At 30.8% G+C, this 24,232-nt stretch overlaps 1 protein-coding gene across 6 annotated transcripts in view; it reads left to right on the top strand.

Annotated features, from left to right (window-relative positions):
• LOC148614456 (potassium voltage-gated channel subfamily KQT member 1-like) overlaps positions 1–24,232 on the top strand; it is an 81,740-nt gene that overhangs the window by 3,886 nt on the left and 53,622 nt on the right. For 2 of the 6 annotated variants that reach the window (XM_088588542.1, XM_088588540.1), the window contains exons 1-2: positions 4,083–4,405; positions 15,669–15,778. The gene's annotated coding sequence lies outside the window, so the exon portion shown is untranslated. Of the gene's footprint in view, positions 1–4,082; positions 4,406–11,524; positions 11,550–15,668; positions 15,779–21,515; positions 21,592–24,232 lie in introns of those variants that run through there. The other 4 variants (XM_088588536.1, XM_088588538.1, XM_088588537.1 and 1 more) reach the window with 4 other exon arrangements.

Here is a 24,232-nt window from a genome sequence, read left to right as displayed (position 1 = left end):
TTTAAGCAGATGATGTTTGGGGTCAAAGTTCACCCCTATTTCTGCAAATGGCACATAAATTTTAAAAAACCATTATACATGTATTTATATAAAATGGTTTTTAAAAAATATAATGCAATATTTAAAAGTATAATAATGTAAGAGTCTGGAATTAATAAAACATTTTGGGTATCAGCACAATTTGTCCAATCACATTGCCCGGAAGTATTTACCTGAGAAGGTTACACGAAAGGCCAACCTAAAATAATGAGAAATAGTACTGTTCTACCTGAATCACCTTCTGTCTGATTTTTATAAAAACCACTACTTAAGTAACAGTCAATATAAACATAAAAGAAGTTTAAGCCACCGAAAATCATGTGATAAAAATCCTAAATTTCTTGCTAAATACCTAGAAAACATTTGTGATGAAGACAGTTATCAAAGTGACCAGTCAATTTGAATTAGCTAGGTCTACAATATATTTTGACAAAACAAATTTAAAGTTGACAATGGCAACTCGTTGGTTAATTTGATATTTTCATTTTGCAAATTAAAAATCCATAATTTTAATAACCAGATGTACCATTCAAAATGCTGAAAACCAAATGTGAAGTTTATTTAAACTACTTTTACAAAGGATTTCCAGGATTGCTGGATGTTTTCATTATTCGTTTTTCTTCAGTTAAGTCACCTCCCGTTTTAGGATAAATATTTTACCATATTTCTGCCAATTTCAAAGAATGTAGGAACATGTGGTTTGCAATTTGGTGCCCAGAAGTAAGGGGTTGAGGTATGGAGGAATGGAATTCCAACAGCTTACATTATAGGAGTAGATTATGGGTATCAGTCCCTGAGCCGATGTGCATCAAAACATTGAGGGCATTCAAGGCCAAAAAATATAGTGTGTTTCTTTTTGCCATTTTCTGTTTTTTTTTCCAGCAAATGATTATCATTTTTCATCAAAAGTTCAGGGTAAATATCTAGCTATGACACTACAATCTTGTTTTTGAGGAAAAACAGTATTGTCATGAAAAATAATGCTTCAGAGACAGGGTCTTATCTTATGCAATGAAAAAAAATCGTGAAAGTCAATTTTAGTTGGACCCATTCTGGTGTGCCAAGGTTTGTGCCTTTTTTTTTAGAATGCTCCAAAAAATGATCTTTGACATGTCCTAAATGAAAAAAAATGGCCGAAAGTGAGATTGAGACTTATTGTTTATTTTATTTAGTTTATTTGTGTTCTAATATTTTCTGTGCCGACGAAAAGGAACAATTTTTGATAAATATTTTGGGGTGACAATATGATGATGAAAATGGAAAAAGAATTAATCAATTATATATAAATCCTAAATTTTATATGATTTAAATCTCTTACAAAAATGAATGTTATGTCTTTTTATTATTCCTATCCATGAATTTCTAAATTCAACTACTGTGGATTCCTTTTAATCGTATAACCTATTTGTTTGAAAAATACATGCAATTAATAGCAATATGCAATTAAAGGAATTGTCATTTTAAGGATTGATTGATTGATTGTTGGGGTTTGACACCCAAGCAGCAATATTTCAGCTATATTCAGGCGTTGAACATGAAATGGATGATAAAATAAACATGAAATGATTATGAAATGGGATGGTCACAAGGACAACAAGGTGGACAGATTTCAATTGTCACTGAATGTAGGGAAGGGTGAGTAAGATCAGGCACTTTGGCCTCCTGTGGCGAAGCGCGAAAGTTCCTACTCTGAAAGAATACCACAGCAGGGTTCTTTATCGTGCACCACTATGGTTTGTGGTCAGATTTTCTGTATTATGGCCTGACGACTGAAGCTTGTAGCATGCCGGTGGTACCCCATTCAATCACCAGGGGCACACAACCCAGTTGCTCTGTGGGCAGAGTGCCCTAGCCCATGGCCAGGGTTCTGAGCATTATTTAGATGCCTTCTACAACAAGCTTAATGCTGTTGCAGGCCTATTCTTTTGACACCTGAACCCGCACCAGGCTCTTTCCAAGGAAAAGTACCTGATATTTTTATTGTTTAAGTGGGGTATATTCTTTCCTTATGTTTAATTAGGTTTGTGCTTTATTGTCTAGTCAAAAGACATCCTCCCAAGTCAGGGTTTTGAGTCCACTCTGGCTCCCTCAAACCCCTGTGATACACTAAACCTGTGTATACAGTTATATGATTTACATCACACAGACCTGTCAGCTACTTCCTGTATATTGTCTCTGTGCTATTACACAGGTGGACCAGCAAGCCAGTCACATCCTGTGTGTTTAGATTAACTACTCAAAGGGTAAATAGGTCTTCAGTAAGTAAATAATTAAATTGATGACCAAGCTAATACACAAATAATCTTGTACAGTTTTTTTAAAATGTTTTTGAAAGGATAAAAATATGAGACCATATAGTTGGAAATCAAAGTTTCTGAAAGAAAAAAAAAAGATTTTTATGTTCTCACAATTTTTTTATATATCCATTAAGTAGTTTTAACATATTCAATATATTTATTATTATACCGGACAGAAAAAAAATGTGTTTGAAACTAAACACGGGCAATAGTCTTCTAATTGTCCTCTAAAACATGTCAAACTAACTCCAAGATGCAAGATAAGATACACTATGTTAACAAGTTACAAAATAGGGACCTAAAGAAAAACAAAACCCAGAGCAAAAAATGATGACGATTTGTTTATGGAACAATCTGTGGTTGATTGTTTAATTGATAAGTAAGATATCTTCAAGTGGTGTTACGCATCAGGTCTGGACTTAAATTTAATAAAGGTAAACTTCTTTGGATTGACAAACTTCAAACTGGACTTGTGGTCATACTAAGAAATGCCCGTTTGTTAGTCTTGCTATTTGCAGAAAATATCTTTGTAAGCATGATAAATTTTAGTGTCATAAAAAGCAGTATTATTATTAAATTTTTTTATGAATCTGAAATTACTGGGCTATTGCATTTTCAATATGAAATGGTGCTCTAATCAAGTAAGTTGAATTTTTATGTGCTAGTAATTTGAATATTTTAATGAGCTTTTCTATTTACCTACTGCATTGGTTCTGCATTGTTAAACTTTTAGACATCAGTTCTTCTGGTTTGTGCTTGTGATGGTGGGAACTTACACTTTAAGTTTAGAAAGCAAACTTCAAGTATGGAAAAGTTTATATTTATCTAGAGTTCCCTGTGGAGACCTGAAATTTTGAAAAATCCTAGATCTCTCTGAAGGCATGCAGCTTATAGGCCAAAAACAAAAATGTATGTTTAAGGTTACTCTAGCTAATTTTTTTTTTGCCTACCCAAGCACATTTTATTGGTGTATTCTTTTTTTTTTTTTTTTTACAAAAGCCCCTAAACTTTTGTCTTGGCCTTCTAGACTTTACTATATATATTACATTTTTCACAGTTAAAACATCTTTTTACATCTTATTGGTCTGTAATTTTAATTAGGTAACGTTTGAAACTATCCATGGCATCTTTCATTTTTTATTTCACTAACAAAACTAGTCTCTCTAACACATCTACTTTTACATCCTATTTACTTACTACTGGACATCAGTGTTAGCAAAAGTAGATTGGGACAGTATTTTCAAATTGAAAGTGGACAAAAAAACTTAGGTAAGACGGGTTCTGATGTCTTGCTTACCCATTCTTGTATAGAAATTTGTCAAAAACATTTCAACATTTCTGATCTTATACATAGTAGTTATATATGATAGTTCTTTGATATGGATGTAAAGTTTTCAATATTGGAGTCATTATGTCTTTACATTTTTCTTTAGTTACAGTATCAAATAATGGAAGTATTGTTATTGTGCATTTCTTCAAAGTAATACATAAAAGTTAAGTAAGTTATTTGTTGAGATCTTGCCTTTGTTTGTCAGAATATTATTGTCCACCTAGAAATTTAGGACTTTTGACTTAGATAACCCAACCATGAATAAACTCTTATATTCTAGTAATACAAAGTAGAGATTTAATTTCTCTTTTTAAAAGCTTTCCTTTAAATAAATATTTTAAAGGGAAGACCATATTATTTGTGTTTATTTATATACTGATTAAAAGGTAAATATTCATAACGGGTAGGACTAACAGTATCATATACTAGTTTTCATTCATAACATAGGGGGGTTTAAACCCAGTTATGGAAATGTGGTATGAGAGAAAAAAGTAGAATGGAATTTTACCTTATTTAAACTAATGCGTCGAGAAAGTTAAGACTGAGTGATCATCACATGAAACTTTTGAATATTGAATGCAGTGTGCAGTGTGCAGTTAATTTTGTTGCGTAATTATCAAAATAGATTGTTTCAATGGGTTTGTGAACAGATGATTTGGATGTGTTAATCAAAGGATGTTGTGTTGGATTTATTACCAGGAATTTTCTTGGAATTGAGATAAATTTGCATACACAATAGGTTAGTCTTCAGTTATTAACACAAAACCTTTTGATGAATGTTCTTATGGCTATTATGAAGCACAGTTCCAATTAAGTTTGTATTTATTTTTAAAGGGAGATAAATGGTGTTGAATTATTCAGATGGGAGATAAATTGAGGTTTAATTGAAAAAAAATATGACAGATGTTGAATGATTTTTTTGGTTGGGTGTTATTTGAATTAAAGAAGAATTAAATTTAAAGCTTAATTTTGAAAGAATGTTTTTCATCTTCACCAGTTCTACAGAAGTTGTGTGTGAGCTATGAAAAACAGTACCGATGATTGCAAAGAAATTTATTCCTTTTGTAATTCCACATTTATAGTCATATTCACATAAAGTTCCTCAAGTACAAACTGTTTTTGTATGCTTCATTTTATTGACAACATACAAAACTTCATTGTAGTTCTTAGTATTCTGTCCCAATTGAATTAACATCTTTTTATCTGCATCTACTGGTTTTAAGTTTGATGTACTGTTTGAAAATTAATTTTACATTTTTCATTTTGTACTGTTAATAATTGTATCAAAATAAAAAAAATCCTGAATAAAGAAATAAGTTTTTAGCCACTTAAACATGCACTGCATAAACATTATTCAAGTTCAGTCAAGGCCTTTAAATAGACGGACATCAGAGATACAATGTTCATGATCTGTCAATACACCCTAATTTTGTTAATATTGAGTGTAAGTATTTGTAAGAATCAGGCAAAATGGGAAAAATCAGAAACATGCATGCCAGATACCCACTGATCTTACAATATAATTTCACTCAAGGATGCTTTCTTTATTTGATAAGATCATTATTTGTTCTCTGCATCATTGGATTTACTTGTAAATTTTTCAATAGAATGTCAGAAAAATGAGGTTTTTTACAGATTTATCTGTCCTTTAAATGTTCATTTACAGTGCATTTCATTGAAATTGTATCTCAATACAGCAACATGATATGGAAAACCTTGTTTTATTCCTTTGACTCTGATCATACAAATACATATAGTCAAATTACACTTTCAAAGTAATGTTTTTTTTTTCATACCATGTTTCACCTACTGCCTAATTCTTACAAAGACTGACAATTAAGTCAGAAAGAGAAAATTAATGTACTGCATGTTTTGATTTTGAAAAGATTGGTGAAAATGATGTTCATAAGATTTTTTGTAAAATGAATATTTAAAAAAAGCCACATGTGTAGATAGCATACCAGCTAAGATTATGAAAAATTGTAGAACTGTAGTTGTAGCTCAGTTAACAACTTTAAAAACATTTTTTTTATAGAAAGTGGAGTTTTTTTCCAGGCAGAACAAAACAGGCACAATAAACACTTTTTGTACAAGGAAAAAAGCCCTTTGGAAAAATCTGTTTGCAAGCCTGTCAGTGTACTATCTACTTTTTTCAAAAGCTTATGTAAAAGTTTTTGAAACTCAGTTAAGCAAGTATTTTGATTCCATTTTTTGCTTTTGGTACTTTGTATGTATGATTTTAGTTACTTTATGTCCTTTGTTGTGTATGTCTGTTTTCCATGTCTGGTCTTGGTCCCTGTATTACATTCTTTTGATTACTGCTGTAATCTTGGTTCCCTTGATTACTCTCTTACCCTTATTTGTATGCTTTTAATAGGGCCCATGGATACCATGGATGCAAACTACACTACTAAGACCGTTGCAATATTGGTGATCAGCACTAGATAAAAATTATTTTGTTGCTGCAGTTTTTGATGGATCTGTCTAAGGCATTCAGCTGCCTTCCCCATAAAATTCTGCTTGATGAATTATCAGGATATGGAGTTTCCAAGATTTCAGTATTACTCCTTCATTCCTACTTTATGAATTGAAAACCGCAAATTAAAATTAGTAGTATCCTTAGTAGTTGGGCTAACATCCATAAGGGCGTGCCGCAAGGATCCATCCTTGGCCCTGTTCTTTGCAATGTATTTATCAATGATATTTTTTACTTCATCAAACATAGCTCACTATATAAATCCTGATTATGATGTATTAATATCTACCTTAGAAACTGAATCATTGGAGTTGATTGAATGGTTTTGAATAAACAAAACGCAGGCTAATCCTTTGATATTCATATTGGTAATTTGTGTAGGATGGAGTCTCAGCAGCTAAATGCACATTTGGGCCCATTTTTTAATACACTCACAAGACTTACCATACTTTCATTCTTAGCAATTTTAATTCTTTTCCCTTTGACAAGGCATGTCTGTACTGGAAAAAATTCTAAAAAACTGGAAAAAGTGCAAGAAAGATCACTCTGTTTTGTGTATGATATGTCTAGCTCGTACGAAGTAATTTTAGATCAAGCCAGGAATGCGTTCTCTGCATATTAGACGATTCGACGCCAAAGAACAATGGCTGTTGAAACCTTTAAAATCCTGAATGATTTATTACCTGTATGCCTAAGTGATCTTGTCATTGTGAAATCATACATATATTCCTTTAGGAACAAAAATAAACTAGATACATATATCCCACAGGTCAAAACCAGTACTTATGATAGATAAAGTTTTCGTTTTGTTGCAACTACTTTAAGGAACAGTGTTACAAACCATTTCAGGACAGAAATAGTTTTTCTCATTTTAAGAGCTTAGTTCAGTCCTGGAATGGCTCAGAATGTCGCTCACAGTTCTGCATGCAAAAAGCTTCTTTCGCTTTATATGAATTTTTGCTGCCCACTAGTGCTACAGTGTAGTTGTGCTAGAAATTTGATATTTTACCCAGTCTTAGTATTCTTATGTCTTTTATGTTTGTGCATGAAAATGTGTTTAATATTGTCCATGTATGTCTTGTAAAATGGGCTAGTTACTGTACTATTTGTTTTATTGCCAATCTATGTTTTTATGTTTTGTGCAGTTAATGTTTGAATTTGTTTTGGTGTTCTTTTGCTATTAAACATTGTGTAACTATTTGTACATGTGCAGTCTCTGCGTTTTGCATGTACTGTGTATGTGATATATATATATGCTCATCTGTTAAAAGTGCACCAGAGCTTATGTTGTCTGTTATTATTTGTACTGAATGTAAATAAAGTTTTTGTATGGTAATGTATTGACATTGCATTGATGAGTAAGACTTTATTCAATTAAAAGTAATTGTCCCCAAATAACATGTATTTAAACTGATTAAATTTTGTACTGCACATTTTGCATTCAATAATTTAATTGAATTGTTACTAAAATTATATAATTTACAGGGGACTCTTTGTCTTATGAATTTTATAATACCTTGTCCTGGTCTTTGAAAACTTCTTTTGGACTTGATCTAGATTCTGACTTTCTTCAACCCTTAATATTTTTGACTTGCACATTTTCAGGTTTAAGAGGCTATCTGGCAAAAATTATATACATGTACATTTATCATGTTGATATAATTATAGAATATATGCAGGTCTTGAATTTTTTTCAATTCAATTCAATTAAGTCAACATAATATGAATTAATCAATCAACTGATCTATTGTGGTATGTATTAGGGTTTGACAGTACTTTTTCAGATACCAGATTACTTAGATATATATATTATTTTTGGTACAAAACTCCCGAAGTTTGACACAAATCCCTAAACCATGAAAATATTTCTTATGTCTTATTCATTGTATGAAATCAGTGGTACACATAATCAATATTTGATTTTGTTCAGTCTTAAAATGGTATCAACCTGTCATCATCTTTATCTGTGTTGTTGGCGTCCATTTACTTTGTTTATTAATGATAACTTGCGTACAACTTATCATTTTTAGGGACATGGCAGAGGGTCCTATAGTTGGAGAAGGTTTTTGTCCCACCTCTTTGAAAATAAAGGAATTAAAGGGGAAAATAGTTGTTGTAATTAGAATTGATAGCAAAAGTTTGTAGCAAGAGTAATCAAGGGAACCAAGGTTATAGCGGTAATCAAAAGAATGTAATCCAGGGACAAAGACCAGACTTGGAAAACAGACATACACAACAAAGGACATAAGGAAACTAAAATCATACATACAAAGTAACAAAAGCAAATGAGCAAATTAGATTTTAATGATTCAGATGCCCTGTGTTAAAATGTTTTACATGGTAGACTTATCTTAAACTGTTTTGAAGGAACAGGATACAAAATTGGGCCGTACCCCACTTCCCCCCCAAAAAAAAAATTGTTTTTCAATGTTTGATTTTCAATTTTTTTTATTGGACTTGCCTGCAATGGTTTTCAAGTTATAAGTGGCCAAAAGGGCATGTCCCAAAATATTAATTGTTTTTTCTTGGCTTGATTTTGGGAATTTTTTTATTAGATTCCTAATGAAAATTTCAATCAGATTTTCAATATTTTTTAATATGATTTTCAGTTATAAGGGGCCCAGCCCAAAAAAATCTATTTTTTTTATTTTTGGTACAATTTTGAATTTATTTTTTTTGATTGGATTACTTATGGAAATCCCTGCCTGTATATTACATCAATCTTTTTTTTTTTGGTCCTTTGAATTCTGTTTATTAGATTCCTTATGAGAATCCCTGCTCAATTATCTCAATCAGATTTACATTTCTTACAGTTTTTAGCTTGTCTGGCCTAAGACCATGTGAGCTGTATCATCATCACTTGTTGTCTGTCATCTTCTGTCATTAACTTTTCTTTAAAAAATCTTCTCCTCTAAAACCATTTGATGGATTATTGCCAACCTTTGCTATCAGCATCCTTAGCTTGGATGTCTTCTTAAAAAAATATATTGATTATACAGATCAAGCTGAAAACATGGCCTTTGTTGCTAATTTTTATATCACAGGGACCAAGTCACCAATGACTAAATAAATCTCAAAAGACAAGAGATACTAAACAAATAGTGACACTCCTTCTTCATTTTTGAGAGCTCTACGAAAGTGTCCATTGGGTTGAAGTTTTAGGACATCTTGTTAGAATTATTGCCTCGTATGGCAAAAAAAAAATGAACCAGGTGAGTAATTTAAACTCCTTGCATTTTGAAGCCTCTAGTATAGTTACAGGGATTGAAAGCAAAGGTCTTTGATTAACACCCTTAAAGCAGAACTTTTTTACTCTAATTGAATTTCAGTTTTTGTGCTATATTGTGTCCAAACCATTTGTTGTGTATTTAATGAACTGCTTAAGTGTGTGAAAACTTCATATTGTGTCCACACTTGAGTTCAACATGCTGCATTTTGTACAGCTTTTTATTTCTACATGAATAAGGGCTCTGTTAAAAAAAAACATGCTTTGATGTATTTAGCTCAAGTCACAGATCAATTAACATATTTAACTACAAAATTTAATATGTATTTATAATTGTTAAATATCCTGTAAATTTGAAGGTATCACTGTCGTTTATGCTAGTGAAAGATCTACAATTTAGCAGTGCTTTCCTTCAGCCTGGGGCTAGTAAATATTGATTTGGGCAAGTGAAATGATGTGTACTTGTTTCAGGATAGTTGAATCCTGTACAGTCCTTTATTATTCAGGCTAGTCATTGAGAATTTTGAAGTAAGGACTGATTTAGTGCTCTATAATTTGCATTCGACGTCAGTTACATAAAAAAAATTTCCTATAACAGATATCAACCCTCAAAGTTACATACATAACTGTAGGCTAGGCTAAATTTGTTTTGCTATGGGTAATATGAAAAGGAAATCCTAGAGCTGTGGTGACTACATGTTAAGAATAAATTTTGGCTTAATGATATATTATTTATTTTGTTGAAGATTACTTTAAGATTAAAGATGCGTGTTGTGGTTCTATGATAAAAATGTCTTTTTGGTTCTTTGAAATTCAATGTTAAAGTTTGGGAACTATATATGTAAAATATTTCTTGGCTTTATGATAATATTTGCTGTTGATGGTGTTTAGATCAAAGATTCACGTTGTTATAAATATTTTCAAAGATCCCTATGGCAATAGTTTTTGCAAGTATGTCATAATCTTACTCATGTTTATCACCTGTGTAAACTAGATTTATGAAGTCGATAAGGATGAAACTGTCTGTAAAATTCTTTTGAAACATTTAATGCTTGCTGAAAATTGGAATAAAATGAGACTACCATGTAAATATTCATGAAGCATTTTATACTTTGGAAAATGGATATTCAAGATGGCCCACCCACTCCATTTTTTTTTTTTTTTTTTAATTTTTCACTTGTAATGTTTTTGGAAATGAACAACTACAAAACAGATATTGATTCTGTGTTGCTGTGTTAAAAATGTGTTGTGTTTATTGAAACAAATGTTACAACAATGAATTAGATGACATACATGAAATACATTGTTGAATTTCTTCCCAATAAAATATTATATTTTCATCAATTATCATTAATAAATATGTCAGTCACTTGATATAAAATGATAAAATATAAATTTTATGTCAAATTTCATAGAAAAGTCTATATTACAGTTTTATATGAGTTGTAGATAATACAAACTTCTTTATTTTCCATACTGACAATGCATAGCAAAATATAATATTGTAGTGACTCCTGCTTTACTCTAATATCTTCCAGAATGATGGACTTAATGTTAAGGAGGTAGACCTAGGGTAAGGGACACAACTCTTGAAATCAGTGATATATTTGTATCATATTCAATTTCACCAAAGCCTATCTAGGTTTCATTTGTAACAGAATGATATCAATCCAAGTTACTTTGATGCTTACATTAGATTGATGTCAAATCATTGAAATGCTGATTTGAAACAGAATGAAATCAATTGAAGTTACTTTGACTAATGTTAAAATGACATTATATGCACTCATCATTTAACAGAAATAATATAGTACAGTCCTTTTATACGATTTTCAAAAGGGCAAATTCCAGATACAACATATTAAATGGCATAAGATTGTAATCCTTAAATCAATCATGGCCATCTATAAACGATTATCTCTTCTAATCGGATCTTAATCACCGGAATAATAATACATGATTGTCTTTTATTTCATCACATTATTTGCCCTTTATCAGACGGCATTGGACCATTTCTTTATACAGTATGATGATCATTTTAATATTCTATTGTCAGTTTTAATAAAAGATATTTCAGATCAAGCAATGAATGTCACATTACAATAGTTTGTTTCATGAGGTAACCATCTTCATCGTTTTCATTGTGCTGAGGTTTTGTTTGTATATTGATTCATTTTTAAGGTTTGTTGTTCTAAAGTTATAAAAGTAGAAAATTATTCATCATAGTTCATTGTCATTGTTGGAAAACTATTTTTGTATTACAAATATTAAAATTTATTGTTTTGAGCTTTAAAAAGAAAAAAAAACAGCAGTATTATCAAACATTATTTTATGAAAGTTTGTATCATGACAACACTATAACAGTGTCTAGGGTTTTTTATTTGACTGCTTAATTCTACAGATAAGTTAGGCGTAAAATTCAACTAATTTTTTCAACAATTCAACTCACAAAATTAAATTATGATCACTTTCCCTGAAGTATATCTCACTGTCCAATGGTGACAAAAATTCGGATCTCCAGAGCCGTACATTGACAACATGAATTATAAAAGAGAAACATATATTGCATCATCATATGTTAGTAACCTGGTATATCATTTGACACAGTACATATGTAAATTAAATTATTTGGGTATGATGTTGGTTTGCTCATATGAAACATCATGATAATGTGTTTGTAAAATGAAAAACATTTATGATAATCATATACATGATTTAAGATTCCCATCATCCTCAAATCATTGTATAATACTGCTTATGATTCTTTGGTATGTACTTCTAAAATCTTGTATTTCATATGTGGCAGGACGACCTACCTGTGTTTTAGAAGGTATCTTTTTTTTAATAGCCAGTTAATTGACTTGGCTTAAGGATTAATTCTTTAACCTAATTGGTTTCTTGCTGGCCTGTCATTGAGTTCAGTCCTCAGTGTCAGAGTATAATTTTGCAAGTCAAATCATGCTCTTCCCTTACATTAAGCTCCAGTCAAAAAAAACAACAGGGTTCAGATAGCTATATTGAGCTAGTTTAAAAGTTGTTCATGGAATGAAGACACTTGAGGTTTGGGAAATATGGCAGGAGAGCCTACCTGGGTTGTAGGGGATAGTAGATCTAAATAACCAGTTAATTGACTTGCCTAAAGGATTAATTCTTTAATCATGTTGTTGCTGGCTTGTCACCGAGGGGCCTAAGGTATGATCCTCGGTGATGGAAGTATAATATTGCAAGTCAAATCTTGCTGTCTTGTTACACATAATTAGAGACAGGTGGTATTAGAAATGCTCCACCCAAGAAACACTAAGTTTTTGGAACCATTCATGGTAATATCAACCTTTGTATTTTTACGAGTCGCAAATCTTGTGCAAGTATCTTTGTAAATATTGTTGGGGCATATCAGATCCTTAATTTGTACTTTTCATATCTCTCCACCATTTAGCACCTTTTGGGAGCCTATGACCACTTAAATTTCGTTAATCAACAATTTATTTGATATTAGACAATTAAGTACAACTTAAATGTACCTGTAGGCAGTCTTGGTAATTTCAGGATTAAGCATTAATTGTATAATATTAGAGTATTTTTGTAATGACTTTGTTTTTGATTTTGGTCGTTAAAAGGGAGAAGAAATTTTTGTGATGATCATTGCTAAATTTCATTGATGTGATAATGGAATAAAGATTAAAAGAATTCATGTACCAGATACATCTGTGTTTTAAAAGCATTAGATGAATTTTTCAGGAAAAAAAATATTTCTATGATTTAGCAAAATAAGTATATAAAACCATGGATATATCAATTAATTCTCCATCATACTGCAACATAATAGCAAATAAGTTGATTCTTGGTAATACAGTACATCATATATGAAGATTAAAATATAACTTTTTAGGATGTGCATTATAAGTGTTTGTTTCAACTCTATATCGTCTACCCTATATCCCATACTCTATATCACACTTCTAAACCCATATCGCATATCCTATTTCACACCCCTAGACCTATATTGCACACTTTCACAGAACATACTTGAGTATGGTTAAAATATATGATGTAATGAACATGACATGTTAAAATCACATGCTGTATCAAACCTTGGCCTGGATCACCCCGCCGGTAGCCGTTAGGGTGATGTATGAGTCTCAGGTTGATACAGCATGTGATACAGACTTTTACATGTAATATTCAGTATGTATCACGACATACATTGTTTAGTTCAATGATGAAAATCACCAGATTTATATTTTAATAATGGTTTAAACAAAGGATTTGCAATTTATTTACAATATATAGTTACAATATAAGTATTGATCTTAAAAGAAATATCAAGCTCCCACTTGTGGTAGAGAAGTGTTAAGCTTGGTTTGAGGGGGAGGGGGAGTAGCATGATGGTCTGAGAACTGAATTGAACATATTTTATTGCATTAAGAGCAAAGGGATTGGACAAAAGTTATTTTAAATTGTCAACGTCCTCTTCTCTTCTCTTTTGCCAACAAAGTAAATCTTGATGAATTGACCTTTGAAGAAATGTTAAGCTTCCACCTATGTCTAAAACTATACTGATTTGGTTTGAGAAGGAGGGGGAGTAGCATGCTGGTCTGAAACCCACCTTTGCTGATATAAATTCAATATTGATATACTGACTTTAAATGAAATGTTAAGTTCCCACAAATGTAAGATAATGCTGTGATATATATTGGTTATAACACATTTTAAAGTTTAATGTTTCATCGAGTAAAGTGTGAATTTTAATATAATGAGCAATTGACTTGTAAAAAAAGTTGTCAACAAATTGAAATCATTCCAAAAGCTAATTAATTATATCCTTAAATATCTGTGACATAGATATTTTTTGACTGCTTATGTATGGAAAAAGTGCAAACAAATTTTCTCAATATATTTCCATAGTGCATTTTGACAAACTGACCTATCAATATCTTAAAGAGGCAACCTTAAGAAACACTTATATGGTTATTTCTGGAGGTTATGAGGTGTGAATACTTCGTTAATGCATTTCAATTTCAGCATTTTTGTTCTTTATGTGCCACACCTGTTACACATTTTGCATTATTCTAACAGAAGTACTTAACAGTGTTGCTTGCAATTTTTAAAGAACAAAGATCACACATGTTATTCAAAGTTCCAACATTTCTATACATTATTTTCATTTCAAAATCATATTGAACTCGCCTTTCGATAATGATTGAAATTTTTTTTCTGAAGTTCAACATTTTGCAGTTTCTAATATGTAACTTTTTTTTTTTGTAGAAAAACACTAATAAAAATATGATGATCACCATTGAAAGATTTTGGTTGGTTCCTGCAACCCCCTGCCCTTTGTTTATATAATTGGTTGATTTTGTGCTTTTTTGGAGTACTAAATGACCAAACTCTTAAACAGTGTCTGACATTTGAAATTCACCCTAGATACTGCAACCAGCCCTCTAATCTTGCAAAGTCAGGAAAAAGTGAATGATTTTAAGCAACATTATCCAATAGTCAAACACCATTTAATTTGAATAATGTCCAAGAATTTCAAAAGGCCTGGCTGCAGTAGTTAGTAAGAGAGGTTGACGGAATAACAGCCACTGTATGGAGCTTGCTAATAGTTTGGAACACCTCCTTTCAGATCTCTGGATCCATCCCTGATAACTCTAATGTAATGAATGCAATACCAAAGTCTAATAAAGTGACCGCATTAGGAGTATTTTCTATTTTTGTATAAAAAGAGAGTTTTATACAAAGTGATAATTTTGCATTATTATTTTGCCTCTCCCCTTCATAAATGTTTTTAAATGATAATTTGATTTTAAAGTTTCATTTCTCCCACAAGGAAACTGATTTTATCACCACAATTGTCTTAACAATCATAGATTATAAAACAAATTACACTGTCTACATATAAAAACACATGATATATACTGTTGTACATATATATTTAGCAAGAATAGGTTACTGGTGTAGATATAGGTTACTGGTGTAGATAACATTAATATCTGTAACATTTGCAATAAAGTTAAAAGACAAAACAGAAAAAAAAACAAATCTACTGAACAGAACATTAAAAATACTTCATTTTACCCTCAGCAGCTGCTACTGTAAACTTATATTCAAGATGACGTGGGCTTCAGTAATACGTCACAAATATGAATCATTATACGTAGCATTTCAATATTGATTTTATTTCAACTCATAAGAGCGCTTCCAAGGGAATCCGCAGATAGTGATTCCACTTAATGACTTGGTTTGTTGAAACCCATAAACTGAGTTAAGTTAATTGGAGTCCACCATGATTTTTTCCAGATTGTCATATGGTATATTTGAGAGCTGTTGGATATTGTAAAAACATTGTCAACGACTTTTGAACTACATATTGAACAGCTAAAGGAGAAAGATTAATCGAAATATTTAAGGTAAGTTTGAAGTATATAGAATTTAATCTGATAGGAGTGGGAATAATAGCATGCAGTCTTTGAGTATTGTATCACAATTAAAACAAGATGAAAATCATTGATTTTTTCATTTCATGACATAGTATTTTATTTTCTGATTTGCTTGATTATCTAAAATGTCTTGAATCTAGTGCAGAAAACTTGACAATAGCTTAAAGGTGATTTTAATTGTTGATATAATTTTTTGTGGTTTGTCTAATTGTTTATTTGTGGATTTTAGAATAGCATCAGAGTTTTCAGTGAATATTTCACATTAATTGCATTGGGTATTTAAATCTGTGGCTTGATTGAACATTGTTAATCATGGATTTTTTAGTATTATTATGGTCTGTTAAAAAGACTCTTCCTAATGGAAATCATGCAGATTTTCCAAAATTACTGACTTAACCCCTAATTTTGATACCCAAGATTTGACTAGATTTTAGCACAAAATCTTCCTAAAATAACCAGAAAAATACCTAATAAATCTTTGGGTGTATGATGAACAATTTTTTACCCAGCAAAATTAATGATTTTTTTTAATGCAACTGTGAGATGTGACAGGGATTGTTGCTCATCTGTAATGAAAACTGCCTTTGGCTAACCATAACATTACAACAGGTAGTATTGGTTTTCAATTTTTATTGGAGCTAAAGTCCTTTGTTTCCAAAAATCATTCAAATTTTCAATCTTTGTCTTCTAAGGCTTTCCTTAAAATCATTTTTCTTGTCTCTGTTTAGGCTTTACAGGAACAAATCAAGAATTTCAGGGGGTGGGGGTCACATATGTTTAATTTAAGGCAGAGTGAAGCAAGGCTAGACAATATTTGTTGGGTAGAATTTGTTAAATGAATTCATGCACAAAAAAAGTTAAACAATTTTAGGAGGGTGTACATTGGGTCCGCTCCCCTATGACTGTATGCCTGCTCTAACTTGATCATGACTGGAAGAAGAAGAAATACGGAAACTAGATTCTTTCCTTTTACGTATGTTTTTGTTTAATGTTCCTGTTCATTGAAAATTAAGATGCACATGAATAAGGATACTTTTTGACATTTACAAATTGCTTGAAATTTTTTTTCAAGGCTTATTACTTTTTGCTTTGTACAGTGAATGATCAAACAAATTTTTTCATGAACTTATTCAGTTTTAATTAAGTTTTTACAATAAAACTACAGATTTTCAATTAAAATTCTATATACAGAATGAGATTTGCTCAAAATTTATTGAGCGGAACAGCTATCATATATTTTATTCTATTTCATGAAAAAGGGAATATGGCTATTCTCATCTTTCAATTATCTGCCATTTTGAACATGACCTTTATATATTATCTACATTTTCACAGCATACATGCCATGTAATACTGTTAACCAAAGAGTCGTTCTGCTCCCGGATTGGGAGTTCATTCATCTAAAAAATCAATAGACAATTATTAAAATTAATAATAACAGCATCTCGATCGTGGAACTGTAAATGGGATTCCATGTTTCAGTAGTTCTGATTAGATAGGCGGCATTATTACAGGACTAATGGGAAATGAATAAAAATAAATGACTATATTAGCATATCCCCTATGGTATATACCAGCTCTGGATTTATCTTTAAAAAAAGTTTATACCTACATCATTAATAACTTAAGCCATCCCTTAACATCTACTGCACTGAAATCTGTCATGGGATGTAAAATGTTTTGAAAGGTATCATTCTATCAAAGAGTCATGCAAAATTAAGACTGAATTGGGCATTTAAGAATAATTGTATACTTATACAGTTGTCAGTTGGAAATGGCGTCTGAGCAATTCAATCCCTAAGAATTTGCCCGGAAGAAAAATAGTTATAGTAATTTTTGGATAATGACCTAATAGAAAAAGAGCTGTTTGTACTCAAATAACATTTGACTTTGTTGATAGTGCTTCAGGGTTTTTTATCACTGATGTCTTGCCCCAATGGAATATCTGAGGCTTCATGTAACATACACTGAATCTTCTTTAAAAGTTCAAACAATCACTTCCTTATTGCATACTTCATTCCCAAAATATAATTTTGAGCCAGTCACAATTGACCTTATTAAGGGTGTTTTATACTTTTTAATTGGGATTATGTTGTTTCTATGTGAACATTTTTGAAAGAGTAATCAAGGGAACCAAGTTTATAGGGGTAATCAAAAGAATGCAATCCAGGGACAAAGACCAGACATGGAAAACAGACATACACAACAAAGAACATAAAGTAACTAAAATAATACATACAAAGTAACAAAAGCATCCAAAGCATTTGAAGTACCCAAATGTGCCCTTTATTGTGAAGCTCACATGAGCTGACTATTTTGTTGTAGCATCATAATGACATTTGTGCTATTTCTAGGTTATGCTGCGTTATTGCACTCCGACTAGATGGAAAACTTCAATATATTTTCAGTTCAATTCAATACTTGCCAAACAGAATGAATTGAGGGGTTGCTTTATTGGACAGATAAAAATATTTAATTAATCTTCATTGTATTAGGGTACTCATCCTTTCAAAGGTCAGGCTGTTGATTGATTGCTATTATAACTAATTATTGAATAATTTGATATTGAAATCTGAGGTGTTTAATTTCAAAAGAAGTATTTATGTATAAAAAGACACATGCTGCACTGTGATCATGATCCTAACATGGAAATCAATCAGGTCAAAAGGTTGATGGAAGGTTCATCAGTTTTGTTGGTAATCACAAATTAATTAAAGGATAAGATTTTTTCGTGCTTAAATCAAAAAACAAGGTTTAATCAGTTTCGGTTAACCAGTGTATGTTTTATTTTGTGACGGTAGTTGGTGGTCTTCTTTAAATAATATCAGAATATCTTATAATATAAAAAATAAAGACAGAGGTTATTTTTTCCGGCCTTTTTAAATAAATTAGTTCATATATCAATTATAGTACAGCATGGTACCTGGTAAGGTAAGTCTACAAGGAATTATGTTAAATCCTTCAGAATGTATTTAAACTGTCCTTACATGTTTAAGAGTCAGAAATAAAGGCTGGAAGTATCAATCTCCTCATTCAAAATTCAAAATGAACTCTGTTGATATTAACTAGATTTTCATACTGCATTCCAAAAAGACAAAATAGGGGTTGCCTTTCTGATCATTAACAGATCTATGTATCTTTTATGCTTTTTAAAAGGTTTTGACTCCATGACAGTAATCAGTATTTTGAAATTGTAGATTTTGAATAGTTATCAGGTGTAAAAAAAATATAAATGTTAAATTAAAAACTATATAAAATTTTGAATTTCTGCTTCAAGATATCAGATGTGAATAACCAGTTCCATTTTGGGATTTTTCACCTTATTTGCTCGGAATTGACTTCCATTTATTTATATACTAAAGCATAAGAGCTATTTATTGTATTTTATGAATAATTAAGGTAGTAATTGACATATAATTGTACTTCAAAAAGGGGGCCCTCGGTTGTTTGCCTATGGATTAATTATCTAATGGCCAGAAAATTTGTGTTGGAGATACTATAGTTATGGTTTTTGATCTTAGTACATTGTGGATTACTGGTAAACTTTTAAGGTACAAGGTCACTTTCTTATACAGTCAGTAATTGTATATGCCATGTCTTGTTGAAAATGAAAAAAAAAGTGGAAAATCATAGGTTTGCATGAATATTAGGTAGAGTAGTATCTTAATTTAATTGAACTTGTTTACACTTACAAACCCAGTGTTTATATGTTTGAAGTTCCTTAAAAAACTCCCATCAATTTCCCAATATCCACTATAATGAATAAATGTGCAAATTTCATTTGATTCTGTGAACTGCACCAGGTATACCTAGTCTATAGATTATTATTGAGGTAAAGTCATTTGTTTGTGTGATTATTTCTTCCAGTATTTATTTTAGTTTTTGTACAGAAAAAAGGATGTTAGCTCAGTATGGCAGTACGCTTTGTTCATTTCTATAAAAAAATATCTTTTCAGTTGGAATGTTGAACAATTTTTCAGACAAATTGGCTTTTTGATAACAGATTAGTTTGCATTTAATTGATACTTTCTCCTAGGTTTATAATTCATTCTCATTATCAAAAAGTGTTAAAAGGAAGAAAGGGGTCCACATAAGAGATGTATACAATTTTTATTTCCCATATGCAGGTAGAGTAATCTGCCTTAAAGCAGAATTTTGGAAAATGGGCAGTTTAATGGTCTTGTGAATGTGTGTAGGAAGTACCTCAATTGTCACTGTTCTTCTTTCCTCATCTTGAAAGCAGTACATACGCTCCTAAACTGCACAAAAGATTTTATTGGAATTTTATAGGAAGTTTAAGGGTAATATGTAGGTATACATGTATGTGTAACGGAATATAATAATTATCATATCTTGGTGAAGGGGAATAACCTTACTTTAAATTTTTACACAAAGGTATATTGTTGGGGCATCAAAAATTGAAAAGGATTATATTATCTCAAACTCTTTGCCATTTCAATGCCAGTTTTGCATACAAGTAAATAAGGGAGAATGATATTTCATGTAAAGATATTTAATTAAGGCGCCACAGTCTTACTGAGTATTAATTTTAAATTTGATTACTTGTACCAGTATTTGGTTGACTAACAAGGGTCATTGACTTAGGTAATTTATGATATTGTTTAGAAATGTATTTATTTATATAATCCATCAGATTAAACTCATAGTTTAAAATATCCATGTCTTATGTGGGATAAAAATAAGGCTATAACCAGTCTTTATGTGAGTTATTACATGTACATATTTGTAACTTTTTCTGTTTCTTTTAATGCCCCACTTTGTATTGAATGGGGTGTACATATATATAGTGATCATGCCCATTGTCTGTCCATTTTTCTGTCCACAGTTACCATTTGCAACTCCTTTGAATGAAATTTGCTAAAGCTTGCACACATGTTTAAGATGTAACAATATTGACTGGTTTTATGTTAACGACTTACTTATTTAGGGAAATTTTTCATTCAAATGAATAATTTCTTTTCTATTAAAATTTGCAGCTAGTAGCTAGGCATATACATGTATATAAAACATTCAAACCTTTCTGTCCAAATTCAAACCTGTCTGTCTGAACATTCAAAACACTACTCAAGCTTGTTACTGCCAACATTCATACATCTTTTGTGCTTTTTACCATCCATACATGCAGGTGTGGATTCAGGCTATGGCCCTAACCCTGCCCCCCTCCCTTGAAATTGAGGGAAAATTTTTTTTGCATGAAATCTTGATTTTTCATAAATTCATTCTATTTACACCCCTCCAGTCTGAAATCCTGGATTTGCCTCTGAACATCATGTCAAACCTGTTTCTATTTCATGTGAGTTTTAACATTCAAGCATGTCACTATGATATGTGTCTTTCAAATTTTAGTCCTTTCCATTATTGTGTCTCCTAACATTGAAATCAGTCTTTAGACTTCTATTTACTTGATCTTCAGATGATGATGTGATTCCATGTCTTTTAACCAGGCCATGACATTTAAAAATGCAGTATTTGTAAACAGAGTGACAGAAATTCAACTACAGGGCATCATTCACCTAGAGAGTGTTCAATACCCATTCAATTTTACATTTTCTCATAATCCATGAAAATATTGAATTATTGTCCTATTTTATTTCATAATTGCAGATATTGAGATTATTTGCTTAAACAATAGATTTTTGTCATTATTTTAATGGGACAAAATCAATGTATAGGTTCATTTTATAACCAATGTATTAGTTTACATTGATAAAAACTCTTGGTTGATGCTAGTGGCAGATCATAGAAACACAGATATTTACAAGGTAGGATTTTCTATCTACAAGAACCAATTATGATATGCTGGTTCCTGGGACTGCAATATTTGTATATGTGTAACATACTGAATATTGCGATCGGGAACCAGTCTACAATTACGAGAACTTGTTTAATTTTTGCTCATTTTATAGTTTGTTTTTTTTTTTAAATAATTTTTAAAAAATTACTTTTTTTTTTTTACCCATATGTGGGAAATGAACTTCATGTACAATTATGCTGTGTATAAAGCAGAATTTTGGTTTTACTCACTTTGATAATCAATTCTGAATTTACATTAGAAATTGAGATTTTTTTTCTTTGTTTTCTTCAGTTTGTTCCAAACCATCAAATTTTACATATCTTTACTCTATGTTTTCAAATTTCTATGAGAAAAAGGACAGACAAATACATGTACATATATGAAAATTTATTCTAAAATTAGACAATATTGACATTGGCATTTTCAGGTATGATATCTTATTTAGACTAAAAGGAAATATTGAATTTTTCATGAAAATTGTAATTGATGACATTTGTTGATCTTATCAGGGCTTTTTCTATAAGTCTTTGACTAATTAAATATATTGCAACTGATGCTTGATAACATTAAACTACTTCCTGGTAGAGATTTTATCATTTTTACTTTTATCCCTAGTCTCAGGTCACTGAATAACACTTTAATTAACTAGTAAACTGAATGATGTCAATCAGATTTAGAGTTTTCTTGCCTCATTGGGCTTGTTCCTGTGCTGGTATGATTCTGTCTGGCCTTTGAACAGCAAGATACTACGTGGTGCCTGATGTAGATATCATTTACTTAATTAGAATCAAACTATTTGATGAAAGGTATAATATTTGCTATGATTAGTATTTATTATGAGTTATCCTGGATCCTAATTTAGTTAAATTATTGGGTATTGTCTTGTTTAGATTATGACTTTGCTCATTTGTGTCAGGGTTTTACCTGTATCCCAGTCTTGATTCCAGCTGATTGTCAATATTAATTTAAGATTTTAGCTTATCTTGTTTTGATTGAACAAAACATTTTAAACAATAAAACACAGGTTGACTTTGAAATTCTTACTGTTCAGGAATTATTGAATATTTGGAATGTTGGGGTTTCTATGATCACCAGATCAATTTACCTTCTCTTAACTTTATTGTTTGACATGTTTATCCTCCTCCTCTGAAACACATTATTGTGATGGAAACTTTAGTCTTACATATCCTAAGCACAGAAGATGTTGCTGCTCTTTCAGAGTTCGCCTTTATATCAACATTTAAGTAGTAGTCTTTGTAAGAATCATGCAAAATCTAAAAAATGTGATCCACCCCAAAAAAAGGCTACATATTTTTATTTTTGTAATTAAGTTGTTTTATGGGTCTATACCATGAAATGTGTAATTATTCATTCAAATCTACCTGCTCTTAGGAGATAATCGACATTGAAAATACAGTAGATTCTATTGTATTTGAGTGTCATTTATTGAGTTATCTCCCTTAATTATGAATGAATTTTACAGTGCATTCTATACAATTTTTATCACCTATGAGCACGGTTTATACGATAAACCAAATGTTAATTTCTGTTTACTGAAGCATTTTTAACAAAATATCAAAAATAAAAATATGTAGGCTTTTCACTCATGTATCACTTTTTGCATGATTCTTAGCTGGAATGCTACTTAAAAACAAATATGAAAAAATTCATTGTTGTCATTTTTCAAATTTTGTGTTTATTATAATAAATCTAATGTATTCTTCAGTAATGAGTTCGATATAAGCTAGATATCTTAAACATCAGCAATATGCAAATCTTCAACTAGATTGTACTCTAGTTTCTATCAAAATTATATACTTATCAATCCATAACTTCTGAGAGGCAAATAACAATTAAGTAGCTGTCTTTGTAAGAATCATGCAAAATCTGAAAAATGTGATACACCCCAAAAAAGGCTACATATTTTTATTTTTGTTATTAAGTTGTTTTATGGTCTATACTATAAACTGTGTACTTATTCATTTAAATCTGCCTGCTCTTAGGAGGTAATCAACATTAAAATTTCAATAGATACTATTGTATTTGAGTGTCATTTACGGAGTTACCTCCCTCAATTTTGAAATCTACAGTGCATTCTATATAATTTTTATTTCCTAAGAACACCGGTTATATGAAGAACTGAATGTAAATTTATGTTAACTATGGCATTTCAAATAAAATATCAAAAATAAAAATATGTAGACTTTTTACCCATGCATCACATTTTGCATGATCCTTAGCTGGAGTGCTACTTAATAGGATTGACCAATTATAATGTACTCTTTGTGTACTTTTCTCAGATTTGTCATTTAAGCACTTTTTCTTTGTAATATTATGATGACTACTATACATACTGGCAAAAATAGTGTCATTGATTGTTTTATACTTTATCAGTTTTCAAGGAAATGGCTTGTGTCTTTCCAAAGATTTTTTAAATTTTGTTCTGCATTAATTGGATATTTGATGATGTAAGAAGTATTTATACATATAAGACTGAACTATAACTTCAGTATTGTTTACATTTTTTTTTCATTCTTAAGTAGCACTCCATATCAAAATATCAAAAAGAGGTCATGAGACATTATTTATTATGTCAGTAGACACATTTT

This window comes from Perna viridis, chromosome 6 (assembly GCF_037379345.1).
Source record: "Perna viridis isolate PV_CMFRI_1.1 ecotype Kerala chromosome 6, ASM3737934v1, whole genome shotgun sequence".
In the NCBI taxonomy this organism is placed as follows: Eukaryota; Metazoa; Mollusca; class Bivalvia; order Mytilida; family Mytilidae; genus Perna; species Perna viridis.
This window is presented reverse-complemented; position numbering and strand designations above follow the sequence as displayed.